At 35.8% G+C, this 16351-nt stretch overlaps 1 protein-coding gene across 3 annotated transcripts in view; it reads right to left on the bottom strand.

Moving 5' to 3' along the window:
- TASP1 (taspase 1) overlaps window positions 1-16351 on the bottom strand; it is a 303312-nt gene that overhangs the window by 265177 nt on the left and 21784 nt on the right. The window lies entirely within an intron of this gene.

Raw genomic sequence — 16351 nt, 5'->3', positions numbered from 1 at the left:
TGACAAACTAACCCTAAAGTTCATAAGGAAATGCAAGGGACTCAGAATCACAATCTTCAAAAGAAAAATAAAATCGGAGGGTTCACACTTCTAAGTTTTATAACTTACTACACAACTACAGTAATCAAGACTGTGTGATATAACTAAGGACAGACATATAGATCAATGCAATAGAACTGAGTGTCCAGATACAAGCGTTATATTTATGGTCAATTCAACAACGATGCCAGAACAATTCAATAAACAAAGGGTAGTATTTTCTATAAGTGGAGCTGGGACTATGGATATTCAATCCAAGAGAACAAAGTTGGGATTCTATCTCACACCATGTACAAAAATTAACTCCTAGTGGATCAAAAACCTAAATATGAGTTAAAACTATAAAACCATTCAAAGAAAACATTACGGCAAATGTTTATGACCTCAGATTAGATAGTGGTTTCCTAGATATGAAACTAAAAGCACAAGCAACCAAAGAAAAAACTAGAATTTGGATGTCATCAAATTAAAACTTTTGAGTTTTAAAGTACACAATAAAAGTAAAAAAAAAAAAAAAACCCCACTCAGAATGGGGGCAGGGGGACTGTAAATCGTTTATCCGTAAGAAATTTGTATCCAGGATATATAAAAACTTCCCACAATTCTAAAATAAAAAGACAATTTTAAAATGGATAAAGGATATGAATGAACATTTCTCCAAAGAAGGTATATAAATGGCCAATAAGCACATGAAAAGATGCTCAACATCATTACTCATCAAGGAAAGGCAAATCAAAACCACAACAAACTACTACTTCACACCCACAATTCCACTTAAAATAACATCAAAAAGAATCATAAAGACAGATGTGTTGGCAAGGATATAAAGAAATTAGAACCCTTACACACTGCTGATGGGAATGTAAAATGGTACAGCCACTTTGGAAAACATCTGGAAACCCCTCAAAAACTTAAACATAAAGTTACCATTTGACCCGACAGTTCCACTTCTAGGTATATACCCAAGAGAAGTGAATTGTCTACACAAAACTGGTACCCATATATTCACAACAGCTTACTTAATACTCATATGCCAGCATTTCTGGAAACAACTCAAATGCCCACCAACTGATGAATGGGTAAGTAAAACATGGTATATCTATACAACGGAGTATTAATCAGCAATAAAAAGTAATGAAGTACTGATGTATGGCAAAATATGGATGAACCTTAAAAACATAATGCTAATCAAAGAAGTCAGTCACAAAAGATCACATACCAGATGATCCAATTTATATGAAATTTCAAGAAAGGCAAATCCATAAAGTAGATTAGTGATTGCCAGGGGTTGCAGAAGGAGGAATGGGGAGTGACAGCTAATATGTACTGTGTTTCTTTTTGCAGTGATTCAGATGAACTAAAAGTAGATGGTGTGACAGCTGCAGAACTTTATGAATATACTAAAAACAAGTGAAATGTATACTATAAAAGTGAATTTTACGGTATATGAATTATATCTTTAAAAAGATAGCATGAAGGGGCGCCTGGGCTGCCCAGTTGGTTGAGCGTCCGACTTTTGATTTTGGCTCAGGTCACGATCTCAGGATTGTGGGATCAAGCCCCACATCAGACTCCATGCTAAGCATGGAGCCTGCTTGAGATTCTCTCCCTCTCCCTTCCCTCTCCCCCCGTCTCTTTCTCTCTCTCTCTAATAAATAAAATCTTTTTAAAAAATAAATAAAAAGATACCATGAAGGAAAAAAAAAGCTTGTATCAGCAGACTACAGAACATAAAGGCCTGGAATCAGAAGGGCACACAATGTGATGAGCACTGGGTCATATATGCAACTAATGAATAATTGAACATTACATCAAAAACTAATATGTTGGGCGCCTGGGTGGCTCAGTTGGTTAAGCGACTGCCTTCGGCTCAGGTCATGATCCTGGAGACCCGGGATCGAGTCCCGCATCGGGCTCCCTGCTCGGCAGGGAGTCTGCTTCTCCCTCTGACCCTCCTCCCTCTCATGCTCTCTGTCTCTCATTCTCTCTGTCTCAAATAAATAAAAATCTTAAAAAAAAAAAAAAAAACTAATATGTTGGCTAATTGAATTTAAATTTAAAAACTGAAAAAAAAAAGTCAGCCATGTATTTGCAATCTAAAAGAAAGACACTATCTTATTTTTCTAATACTGTGAATAAAGTTTTTAAAAATATATACCACTAGTCTTGTTATGTCAATATAATATCATACATGATTTCCAACCACAGATATGGAAAAAAAAATCTAACAATATAAAATCTTACAATAAAAATAAACATCATGGGGACAAACTCCCAAAAGACAAGAAAGAAAGGAAAGAGAGGAAGAAAGGAAGAAAGGAAGGAAGGAAAGAAAAAAGAAAAGAAAAGAAAAGAAAGAGAGAGAGAGAGAGAGCCGGGGATGGAAAGATTAGATTGACACTCCTTAGAATAATATTTGCTGTAGGTTTTTCATAGATGGCTTTTATGATATTGAGGTATGTACCCTCTATCCCTATACTCTGAAGAGTTTTGATCAAGAAAGGATGCTGTACTTTGTCAAAAGCTTTTTCTGCATCTATTGAGAGGATCATATGATTTTTGTTTTTTCTTTTGTTAATGTATTGTATCACATTGATTGATTTGCGGATGTTGAACCAACCTTGCAGCCCAGGGATAAATCCCACTTGGTCATGGTGAATAATCCTTTTAATATACTGTTGGATCCTATTGGCTAGTATTTTGGTGAGAATTTTTGCATCCATGTTCATCAGAGATATTGGTCTGTAATTCTCCTTTTTGTTGGGGTCTTTGTCTGGTTTTGGGATCAAGGTAATGCTGGCCTCATAAAATGAGTTTGGAAGTTTTCCTTCCGTTTCTATTTTTTGGAACAGTTTCAGAAGAATAGGTATTAATTCTTCTTGAAAGGTTTGGTAGAATTCCCCTGGGAAGCCATCTGGCCCTGGGCTTTTGTTTTTTGGGAGATTTTTGATGACTGCTTCAATTTCCTTAGTGGTTATAGGTCTGTTCAGGTTTTCTATTTCATCCTGGTTAAGTCACTGCATAGATGAAAGGCGTACTCCAAAATAAAGTCCATAAAAATGAACAACTCTAACCTCACATTCTAGAAAACTGAGTCAATCCAGAAAATTAACCCTGTTCTAAGGTAAGACCAATATTATCTAAGAAACTACAGCAAATCTGGATCAACCTATAGATCACCAAATGCCTCATATCATCTACAAATGTCCCCAGTTTCCTGTACTTCTGCAAGATCCAAGAAAACTGACCACAACATTAAACCTTCTTAACGTGTACCTATAACTAGAGCAAAGGGGTCAGAGATTGGAGAACAGAGTTTTTGTCCTAATGCAGTTAAATAACCGAACAGTCCACGGAATTTTAAAAATAAGATCACAGGATGGGGAAAAAAAGGCTATATAATTATATAGAAATGAGTTAATAATGAGATAATAAATGCTTTCAGCACCCAAAAGGAAATGGCGCACTATGAAACAGAGAAGTTAACAGCAGGCTTCCTGAACATAGCCAGGAAGCTAGAAAATTCCAGTTGGTGGAAATGATGTGAGCAACATACAGGCAATGGGAAAGTGTCAGAGCCACAGAAGACACATTCAGCAAAAAGGATTTACTGGAGCCAAATCTGAAGATTGAGACATACTATTCATCAGAATCTGAACCTGATTAAAAAAAACATTGAGAAGCCAGTCAAGATTTCTGTATAAGAGAGAATCGAAATGGGTATTTTGGTCAAGGAAACAAACAGACATGTACACATTGTATGAGAAGGAAGGAGAGGAGAATGAAATCAGTGAGAACAAACTGAGGGCTATTTTACAACATAGGCTTGAAATACTAACTACCTGGCATGGAAATGATAGTAGTAGGAATAGAAAAATAGAGAGAGAGAGAGAGAAAGGAAAGGATCAGAACTGTGAAACTTGAGAAATAAATAAAACCATGAATAAGAAAAGGCGTTTTATGAGATGGAGGAAAGAGTATGCATGATTAAGCATAAGGATTTTGAATAAGGACTTCCAACTTAATATTTCTAGCTAAATCCGTTCATAATTAAATCTGGGGAAAGAGATCACAACCAAAGAAAAATTATGGTTTTAAAACAGATGAAGACTGAATTCTTGCCCTGGATCTTTTCATATTTTGAGAACAGAGCAAAAGAGATTATAAGCAAGTAAATTACCACATTACAAAGGTTTGGGGTTTTTGGTTTTTTGGGTGTTTTTTTTACTGCATATAACCTCCCTTGCCTAGTCATGTATATCTTCAAAGCGTGGAAAAGGAACTGAAATGTGAGAAAAATGTAAAGCAGCTACCTATATGTAGTAATTCCCAAAATACACATGCAAGATTGTACCAGTGTATACACTATCTCAACAATCTTTGAAATGGAATATATCAGCTAATCAGCTCTGCAAAATTTTTAACATAATCCAATTAGAAATCACAAACTGAACAAAGTTATCCTGAAAATGACTACTGCATGATGGTTTAAATTTGACATTTTAAAAATACATAAGAAAAAGTATATAAGAAAATTAAAAGATATCTTAGCAATTTTTTTCAAAAATATTTCTCCTACTTCAAAATACATTAATAATTTCAGGGGCACCTGGCTGGCTCAGTCAGTAGTGTGTGCGACTCCATCTGGGGGTTGTAAGTTTGAGCCCCACGTTTGGCACAGAAATTACTTAAAAATTTAAAAATATATTTAAAAAATACATAAAATACATATATATATTTATATATGTATTTATAAAAAATACATATATATATATTTATAACTTCAAAAGTATGTCTACTGAACTTCTGCTTCTGACTATGGCATAATAGGGATTATATTTATCTTTCTAACTAGAAAATCAGGCAGGGCGCCTGGGTGGCTCAGTTGGTTAAGCGACTGCCTTCGGCTCAGGTCATGATCCTGGAGTCCCGGGATCGAGTCCCGCATTGGGCTCCCTGCTCGGCAGGGAGCCTGCTTCTGCCTCTGACCCTCCCCCCTCTCATGTGCTCTCTCTCTCTCTCATTCTCTCTGTCTCAAATAAATAAATAAAATCTTTAAAAAAAAATGAAACAAAATAAAATAATAAAAATGGCTAAAATTAAGAAAATAGACAATAGCAAGTATTGGCAAGAATGTGGAACAACTGCAACTTTCATCCATTGCTAATGAGAATGAAAATAGCAAATAGCTTGGCAGTTTCTTCACTGTTAAGCATATACTTACCATAGATCCAGAAATTCTACTCCTGAGTATTTATCCAAGAAAAATGAAAGCACATGTCCACATAAAGACTTGAATAGAAATGTTTATATCAGCTTTAATCAGAACAGCCAAAAACTGGAAACAACCCAAATGCCCATCAACTGGTAAATGGATAAACAAATTATGATGTATCAACACAATGAAATACTACTCAGCAATAAAGGAACAAACCTCTAATTTCCCAACAATAGGGAGGAATATCAAAAGCATCATGCTAAGGGAAAGAAGCCACTCACAAAAGACCACATATAATATGATTCTATTTAATCCAAATTCTAGAAAAGGCCAAATTATGATAAAAAGCAGACAATGGTTGCCAGGGGCCACTGAAAGAAAGGGATCCCCTGCAGATAGGCATTAAGAGGGAATTTTGGAGGTGATGGAAATATTATATATGATTGTATTGGTGGTTACATAATTGTATACATTTGTCATAGCATCAAATTATATACTTAAAATTGGCTAATTTTGTTGTATATTATACTTTGATAAAACTGACAAAAAAGTGTACTTCTCACTTGATATAAACTAATCACCAATATACTAACTTTCTCCTTATAAAAAAATATACATAAGTTTTTTAAATGGTCATTTGTTGTTTTCTGACCTGAATCATTTTGTACAACTAGAAATCATTATGCCCAATTAGTAGCAAGCAATCCTAAAATCTGTCAGACCCTGTTATTCTCATGTTCAAAAACTTACAATGTTTCCCATAATACTTAGAATAAAATCTAAAGTCCTAATTTCCAAGGTTTACAAGGCCCTATATGATCTGGCCCCTCCCTCCCTCACACATCCTATGAACCAGCCACATTGACTTCCTTGCAATTTCATGAGCACAGAGAGAACATTCCCACCTCAGGGCTTTTACATTTGTTCATTTACTCCTTTGAAATGCTGAGTATAGTGAGTGGCTCTAGTAGGAGAAAAAGTCAATAAATAAAGATTGTGTGCACATGTGTGTGCAGAAACACATATATACACATGTGTATAAATAGCTGATGTCCTATAGTGATGTGTTATGAAGAATAATAAAGTGGAATAAGAAGGGATAATAGGGTACTTTTCCCTCTAACCAAAAACTCCCTTCCCCAACATCTTCACATGGGTTTCTCCTCCATTTCATTTAGGTCTCTGCTCAAATGGTATCAGAGGGCTCTCCCCTTATTAAGTTATTAGCATTTCGCCAACTTTCCCAACCTTTTTTTTCCTCTTACTATCTTATGCTTTTTTTTTTTAAGATTTTATTTATTTGACAGAGAGAGAGTGAGAGAAGGAACACAAGCAGGGGGAGTGGGAGAGGGAGAAGCAGGCTTTCCGCTCAGCAGGGAGCCCGATATGGGGCTCAATCCCAGGACCCTGAGATCATGACCTGAGCCAAAGGCAGACTAGCTTAACGACTGAGCCACCCAGGCACCCCTATCTTATGCTTCTTTATGGCACTTTCACTACCTGACATTATATGTACTTTTTGTTTGTCTAATTCTCTCCATAGAATGTTAAGCCCGTAGTACAGTAATTTGTCTTTTTGGGTGTTGTATCCTGATGTCTAACGTAATGTCTGGCGCTTAGTAGGTACTGAATAAATATTTGTAGAATGAATGAACAGGAGCTAATTACAACTAGATATAAATTGAATAGTTGATCACTGTGAACTATACCCTCTTAAGCTGATGCTTATTGATTCTTACAAGTTACACTTATAGAGAAATGTCAGAATAATGTAAGAGTATTAAGAATCCAATATTTTCACAATTAAAACAAGAGAAATGAAATAAACTCAAGCAATAGCATTTTCAGCTTCTAAAAGATGAAATTTTAAAAGCAAAATATTTTTGTTTACCCATAGCTTTTTTTTAAACTGAATTCTTTTTTTTTTTTTTAAGATTTTTTATTTATTTATTTGACACAGAGAGAGAGTGAGAGAGAGATAGCATAAGCAGGGGGAGCAGCAGGCAGGCAGAAGGAGAGGGAGAAGCAGGCTCTCCGCTGAGCAAGGAGCCTGATGCAAGACTTGATCCCAGGACGCTGGGATCATGACCTGAGCTGAAGGCAGCCACTTAACTAACTGAGCCACCCAGGCACCCATAACTTTCAGAAGAGACAGAAGTTTTACCAATTAAAATCCCTCTGACTGCTTGACCCAACAAAGAGAGGGTGGAAAGGCCAAGATGTACAAGCTACATCCCCATCATGACATGTAAACCCTATTAACAAAATTTGAAAACACCAAGCCAAGGCAAAGATCTGCAAAACATTACTCTTTCACTATAAACTACAACCTGTATTACCCATTTAATGTCCTTTGCTGAAAGCATAAAATAAAGTAAGAATTGTTTGCAAGGCTATAGGGTATACTGTACCTCTGGGGATCTATTACGAGATCTCTATTAACAGCTCTTACAGATGCAAACAATTTAGTTTTCAAATGCCTTACAAAAACCAGACTGGCACATTATAAAATCATTTTTATATAAAATGATTTATGTTTGTCCAATTTCTAATCTTCCTTTAAGAAGTTAGACATTTACAGAAAATTACTAATATGTTAGTATTCATACCTTGTTATTCTAGTGCAAATCAACAAACACATCATTAGATGAATAAAATATAGAACGAAATTATGTGATAATATGGTTTCTTACTCTAAGTATGCTAAGATATCAAAATTATTTTAATTATTGCTTTCATTAACAAGCAGGTAGCTTTATTAATCTAAAGCTGATGAGAAAGAGGGAAAAAACAAACAGCTTCTAAAACGAACTATTTGTTGACTTTTTCTTAGAGTAATAAAAACAGGATGTATACCCCATGTTGTTACAGTCTTTTTCAAACTAATACTGGTAAAACCTGTGCAGCACACCTAGCCTAGCTGACACTATCCTAAGAATTACAAATTCCCTGGTATTTTATCATCAATTCTCATTATTTACAGGATGAATAGCGATCAGTGAAAAAGTATTACCAAAAAATCATTTGTGGATTTTTTGTTTGTTTGTTTAGCAGCTAATTAAGGTCAAACTTTCAAGAATTGGATTACTGGAAGATTTCCAATTTAGATTCCTCTGTGATGGTATAGGTTAAGTTTCATTCATTCAACAAATATTTATTGGACACCTATGTGCCAGGCAAATCTTTTCTGTAAAGCGCCAGATATATTATATAGTTCAGGCTTTGTGGGCCATACAGGCAATTCCACAACTACTCAACTCTGCCTTTGTAGCATGAAAGCAGCCAGAGAAAATACAAAAAGGAATAAGCATGGCTTTGTTCCGATAAAACTTCATTTATAAACACAGAAATTTAAATTTCATGTAATTTTCTGGTGTCATGAAACATTATTCTTCTTTTGACTTGTTTTCCAATCATTTAAAAAAGTAAAAACCATTTTGAGCTTGCAGACCAAAACAGGCAGCAGTCCAGATTGGCTTTCAGGCCATAGTTTGTAAAACCGTGATGTAAACCATGGGGATACAGCAAAACAGAAAAATATCCTTCTCACGTGCAGCTTCCATTCTAGCTACAGGAGACAGACAATAAGACATTAAATAAATTAGATGGCATATTACATAGCAGTAAACATGGATGGAGAAAAATGAAACAGGCCAGGAGACGGGGTACTGGGTATGGTCAGAGGGTTAAAATGAGGAGACAAGAAAACTATAGGGGTAATTACAATTTATTTTTCCTTTCAAGTGTTTTTTTATTTTTTTATTTTTTTATTCATGAGAGTCAGAGAGAGAGAGAGAGGTGGAGGCAGAGGGAGAAGCAGGCTCCCCACCTAGCAGGGAGCCAGTGTTTATTGTGACATAACTTCAGACTTGCAATAGTAGTATAGTATCTAGAACATATTAAGAATTCCTAATAACCAAAAAACAACCCAATTTAAAAATGGCCAAAGGACTTGGAATGAATAGACTTCAATAGACACTTCTCTGAAGAAGATAGATGAATGGTCAACAGGCACATGGAAAGATGTTCAACATCATTAATCATTAGAGAAATAAAAATCATAAGCACAGTGATGTACCACCTCATACCTATGAGGATGGCTATAATCACAAAGATAAAAAAGAGCAAGTGCTGCTGGGAGAAACTATACATTGCTGCTGGTAATATAAAATGGGTCAGCTGCTGTGGAAACAGTTTGGTGATTTCACAAAAAGTTAAAGACGCAGTCAGTATGACCTCACGATTTGGTACTCAAATAGTTGCACAAGAATGTTCACGGCAACACTTTTCACAATTGTGAAAACAGAAACGACTTAGATGTCTATCAATAGATGAAGGGATAAATTGTGGCATAATCATGAACAATGTTGAATAATACTCTACAAAAAGAAATGAAGTTCTGACACATGCTACAATATGAATGAACCTTAAAAACATTATGCTAAGTGAAAGAAGTCAGACACAAAATATCACATATTGTATGATTCCATTTATATGAAATATCCAGTACAGGTAAATCCATAAAGACAGAAAGCAGATTGGTGGTTGCTGTGGGGCTAGGAAAGGAGGGAAGAGAAAGCAACTGCTTATAAGGTACAGGATTCCCTTTGGGGAGATAAAAATGTTTCTGGAACAAGACAGAAGGTGGTAGTGGTACAATATTATGAATGTATGAATGTCACTGAATTACTTTAAAATGAGTAATTTTGTGCTCTATGAATTTCACCTCAATTAACAACCGAAAAAAGCAGACACAAAAGACTAACATACAGCATGATTCCATTTCAGACCAGGCTTTACCCCGGAGTGACTGAAGGGGGTGTAAGTAGCCTTCTGGAGGGCTGTAAATGTGTTTCCTTAACTGGGTGCTAGTTCCATGAGGATACATTCACTCTGAAAAATTCAAGGAGCTATCCCTTACAATAAATGTGCATATTTTTCTATGTGTATACTATATTTCATTAAAAAGTTTTGAAACTATAATGTATACTTTTGAAAATAAAAGATTAACTGCATTTTTTTTTAACTATTACCATTGTGGGGTAAAAGATACAAGTAATCTCTCTGTATTATTTCTTACAACTGCATGTGAATCTACAATTATCTTAAAATAAAAAAGTTTTTTAAAAAGAATCAGAAAATAGAATTTCCAGATTCCCATTCCCAAAGATTCTGATTTAGGTCATCTGAGGTGAAGACAGGGAATCTTCATTCTTTTTAACAAGCTACCTTAAGTAATTTTAATTCAGGTGGACCACGATCCTCACCTTGAGAAACTCCAACCTAAATGAACTCCGTATGCTGTTTAACTTCACTATCTCTGTGAACCCCATCTAGAGGAGGCTTTTAAAGGCATCTATCAGCAATAGGGGTGCCTGGGTGGCTCAGTCAGTTAAGCGTCTGCCTTCGGCTCAGGTTATGATCTCAGGGTCCCAGGATCAAGCCCCACATCAGGCTCGCTGCTCGGTGGGGAGTCTGCTTCTCCCTCTCCCTCTGCCCCTGCCCTCCACTCGTGCTCTCTCTCTCTCACTCCCTGTCTCTTTCAAATAAATAAAAACCTTTTTTAAAATTTAAAAAATAAAGGCATCTATCAGCAACAGCATGGAAGAGGTAGAAAGCAAGAAAGCACAAATGAACTATGAGAGGCTACAAAAGCTAACCACTTTGGGAGCCAAGATTCAACTTTTACTGATGAAAAATTAGATGAAGTGGAAAAAGATTAATAAAATGAGAGAATTACTGAAAAGGACATACAAAGCTTTCTGGGTAATCATCACAGATGCAGCCACAAATATTATGTGCAAATCAACGACTTTTCTAAGTATGTTTTCCATTACGAAGTAGTGAGATCAAGATAAGATAAATGATGTTGGAAGCTAAATTAGCTTAGCAAGACAAAGTTTTGAAATCAGTGCAATATGCTTGTACTTATGGTCATTTCTGGTACATTCTTTGCCACAAACACTGAAAATAATATTTTACTCCTGAAACAAGAAGTAAATAAAGGAACAATTTAGTTCAAGCTTAGTTGGGTCATACAGTATTTTGGTCTGCTTTAGCTCCAGCTCTAAACTCTTTGGAGGGAGATACTTTGGTTCTGGTTCAAACTGCTTCAGTGGGAAATTTTTTGAAAAGTCTTTAGTTTGATTTGAAGTTCATTTTCAAAATAATAAGTTAATATTTCAGTCCAGTTCCAATTGCAAAAAATTAAATCAAGGCTCATTCCAGTTTTACTCTTACTTTTGGTAGGAATCCCTGTTAAACTATCAATTCATTTTCTCAGCCCTTCCAACAAGACAAAAGTTGGTGTATCTGTCCAAGCCTTATTTTCAGCTTTACCCTGAACTGAAATACAATCTGAATTACAAAGCCTCCTACAGTCAAAAGTGACAGCTGTCATTCAGCCCTAGGAGACTGAGAGAATGCGTGCTCCATGTGGCCAGGTCTCATTTTTTCAAGAGAAGTTCGAAATCCAGATTTTTGAGTCTCCTAATTTTTAAATGTTGGCAACAAATTCCAATTTTTAAGAACTAGTCTATGGGCCAATCAACACATATCTGTGAACTGTCTCTTCTGCAACCACTGGCCCAAGAGTTAATAAGGTATCAAGCTTCTGATGCAAAATCTGAGCTTTGCTAAGTCTTCAGTGAAAACTGAATATACAATACAGATTTCAGGCAAAGGAGCTCTTTGATACAAATGCCAGTCCAAACAACAAATCATGATTTCATTCTCGTGCTTAGTTGGATATTTAAAATACTGAATATTCTTCCTTCTTGCTACTTAAGTAAGAAGAATAAATATAGAAGTAAGCCACCTAACCTGCCGTGTAGTCTAACTACCATGTGTCAGCACACTTTATTAAGAAGAGCCAGGTCAGTGGTCAGAAATGCCACATATCTTCTGATTATGATGACTGGAATTTGTTTCTACAAATAAGTCAGATAAGCTTTCTCCCTAAAATCCACAAGAAGAATGATGAATCATGGTATTTTTCTCAAGACTATCTTTTTTTTTTTTTTTAAGATTTTTATTTATTTATTCATGAGAGACAGAGAGAGAGAGAGAGGCAGAGGGAGAAGCAGGCTCCCAAGGAGCAGAGAGCCCGATGCGGGACCCGATCCCAGGACTCCGGGATCATGACCTGAGCCGAAGGCAGACGCTCAACCATCTGAGCCACCCAGGCGCCCTCTCAAGACTATCTTGATCACTATTAGTCAACTACATCTACAACTTTATCTAATGGTGAACTGCCATTATCAAAATGATAAAACATGATACTCCCTTTGGGGCTAGTAGTTCGGAGCAGAAAAACTCAAAAAACAAAACACACACACAAACACATAAAATTTACACAGTTACATGGTGGGGGGTGGTATCAATATTTAGGTAATATGTAAAAAATGACAAAGAGAATCAGGTAAAGTAATTAAAGGACAGTAAGAATCTATCTATAAATTAGATACCAGATCCCACACAGTTTTATAAAAGTTGACTCTCATCTCAGTGTGAACTGTAGTGATTTGAAGATCAAGGCAATAGGCACATGAAATCAAACAAGTATTAAATTTGAAGAAATTATAGCATTCAGATGAACAATATTTACAGAAAAATTCTTGGGTAAACAAAGAAACAGTAACAAGGTAACCAACTCAGAAATCCACTCAAGTACCTTGCCTATGAAATCACAATTAGCTTACCCAACCTTTGTCCTTCCCCTACCCACCCTCAGCTACTTCCTCAATAACCATTTCTCTGTACCTCTTTCAGGATAAGGGGATGGGCTTAAAAGTTGTAAATCTACCAATTATACTGCCTTTGTCCAGTTATGAAAAAAAAACACTATGAAAGAAGGTAAAACTACGATAAGACTTTTTTTTTTATTACTAGTTAATTTTATTTAACTGTGTTAACCTTGTTTTGAGTAACTGAAAATGTGGACAATCAGAGAGATTTGCCACATGGAAATTACAAGATTATGGATTCATCCTAATGTCTGATACAATATTGACCTAAAAAGCAGAACTTTCACAACTGGAGCTAATTAGAGGTCATGGTATTCATTATCATGGGACTACAGAAAACAAGGACAGAAAGAAGCTAGACAGAATATTCAATTTAATATCCAGTAGGCAAGTAGTTGTTAATTCCTTAAAAGAGGATGGGGTAACTGGGTGGTGGGCATGAAGGAGGGCACGTCATGGAATGAGCACTGGGTGTTGTATGCAACTGATGAATCACTGAACTCTACCTCTGAAACTAATAATACACTATACTGTTAATTAATTGAACTTAAAATTTAAAAAAAGGAAACCCAAAAAAAAAAGATATCCAGGCAAGTGATATCCATGTGATAAGAGCATGTTGTGTCCAAAAATAGGGGAAACATGTAGCTCCCAACAAGGCACAAGGCAATTTACCATTATAAATAGTCTTAGTTAATGTTTATGTATAGAAACATGTGTATCTGCAAATTCATTTTCAGGTCACTGAGAATAAAACCCAGAAAACCTATTTTCACCCACGTGTTGAAAACAAAGGTATATGAAATTATTTCTATAGTTGCTGCCTGTTCTTAGAACTATTCTCTAAAACAGGGTACATGAGAATACTTTCACACAAATACTAGCCAATTAAAAACAATCAAGACACACTTGACTAATAACACACTATTGTCTGTTAGGTTTTTTAGCCGATTAACATTACATTAATAAAGACTGGAAAGTTTAAGAATTAATGGGCTCTAACCAGCAAGTTTCAGCAGCAGTTAGCCAGAAAGCATTTTTACTAGGCCAAATGAAGTATCTTTCATTCATTAATACAGAACCACAGGGCATACTTAGACATCAGAGACTCAATGATCTAAAAGGAGTTCCCAGGGAAACAAAAAACTTCCCATTTTCATTATGTAACTGCTCCTTAATGACAGCAGGTATTCTTTCCTTTGCTGGCATCTCTTTTCTCTCTACCTCAGAACACATTTACAGACGCACTGGCTGCTCTGCAGACATGCTAAAAGTTCCTGCTGTGGTTGATCAAAGTTGGAATGCCTGAGGAAATTACTCAACTCAGACAGCCCGGAATTATATCTAGCCAAATAGTTACAGTGCTCTACTTTTAACATGTGTTAAAGTAATATTTTAGCTATCCTGGATGTAAGTTGAGAGAACATTTGTTTGCATCACACCCTGTGAACATTTGAGTCAAATATGTTGCATCCAATACCCAGTTTTAGTATCTGGAACAGTTCATTTTTTTCACTATTCAATAACACAAGAGACAACATATTTTATGTTGGGGGGAAAAAAAACCCTCACAAACAACAGCACTTGTATTAGAAACTAAGACTTTTTATGATCTTCATGAAACATCCAAACTCTTCTAGAAATGTCAGAAAAAATGCAACAAATGTTGATACTTGTTCATTAGAGCATTTGTTGATCTGGCATGTAATATTCTGTCAAAAAATGGAAGCATATTTTTCTCTAATTTATTACAAAAAAATATTTTTAATAAAAAAGCACTGCACCTCTGTACTCACCTCCTATTATTAATCTGCCTAATTTGCAAATAAACATATAACATAATTAAGCGGAAAAAGGACATCACAGCAATTTAGTTTCCTGTTTGTTTTTTTTTTTTATTCAAAGCCACAGAATTGCAGTACAAAGAGTTACTTGTCAAACATAACACAAATCTCTAAAATAAAATATTGGCTCCAATACACTTGCACATCTGAAATAGTTTTAAACTTTGTTTTAGTTGGATTCTTTACAATGTCCAGGAAGAGGTTAGCACACACAGTACCTGAAATTGTCCTTTCCACATGAGCTACAATAGAAAAGACAAATGTAGCTGTTGCTCTAGTAGAGCTAAATTTGGCATCCACTTACACATCCCTTCAACCTAAATAATTACACCTTTTAACCATGTTGACAATAATATGGAAATATCACTCAAAAAGAACCTAACAGACCATGGGATCACAATAACTTAAGCCATCCTTCTATCAAATGTGAGGTGAGGACATGGTCAGAACTGGAGGGCATTACTAACTTATAAGTAGTAACTTATAATGCTTCTTTTTATTAAAAAGACTTCAGCACACTAGAAAATGTTAACATCTGCTCATAGCATAGAAAGAAAGAAAACATAAATAAGCTCCTCACCCTGGATTTTCTAAGAAGCCTAACAAGTGTTAACACTGTTGATATCCTACGTTATAGTATAAGCATGTCATGAACGGCCAAGAAATGTGGGTACCATGCAGGAGGCTAGATCCTAAGTGAGAATGACAACCAGTAACAACTCCCTGGCAGTGGGAATGACCAAAGAACTTTCATCAACTGGGATGCCTAGATTTCATTTTTAAGTTGTTTGCTCTGCTACAGTGAGATGCAATCCTGCATTCTCCGAACATTTAGGTTACATAAGCCTACTACACACATAAGAACTACAGAGAGACAGACAGAGATAGACAGAGAGAATATGAATAAAAGAAAACTGAAGCAATATTTTGTCCTGCTTTGGAGCAGGAATTAGGATGTGATCTTGATGGGATTCCTAAAAATCATGTAACTTAAGTCTCTTCCTCATTCCTTTCCAGATTCTAAATAAAGGCCTGGGTCTGGGAAAATGGGCAAAAACTTAAAATCCGAGGGCAGTCTTTCAGACTAACCTTCATGATATCAGCCTGTGATTTTGTTCAACACAGAAAAAGCTTCTTAGCCCAGAAATTACAACAACAACAATAAAAAAAAAACAGTAGATGTGGGCGCCTGGGTGGCTCAGTTGGTTAAGTGACTGCCTTCGGCTCAGGTCATAGTCCTGGAGTCCCAGGATCGAGTCCCACATCGGGCTCTCTGCTCAGCAGGGAGTCTGCTTCTCCCTCTGACCCTCCTCCCTCTCCTGCTCTCTGTCTCTCATTCTCTCTCTCTCAAATAAATAAATAAAATCTTAAAAAAAAAAAAAGTAGATGTTCGATTATGAAACTGATGCCCCAAATGCACACACACAAAATGATTCAATAATCACAATACTACAAATCTAAGGGCTAATGAATCTAATATCTCTACTAATACAGGACTCAATTCA

Source organism: Mirounga leonina, unplaced genomic scaffold (assembly GCF_011800145.1).
Source record: "Mirounga leonina isolate KUSES-001 unplaced genomic scaffold, KU_Mleo_1.0 Mir_150, whole genome shotgun sequence".
Classification (NCBI taxonomy): domain Eukaryota; kingdom Metazoa; phylum Chordata; class Mammalia; order Carnivora; family Phocidae; genus Mirounga; species Mirounga leonina.
This window is presented reverse-complemented; position numbering and strand designations above follow the sequence as displayed.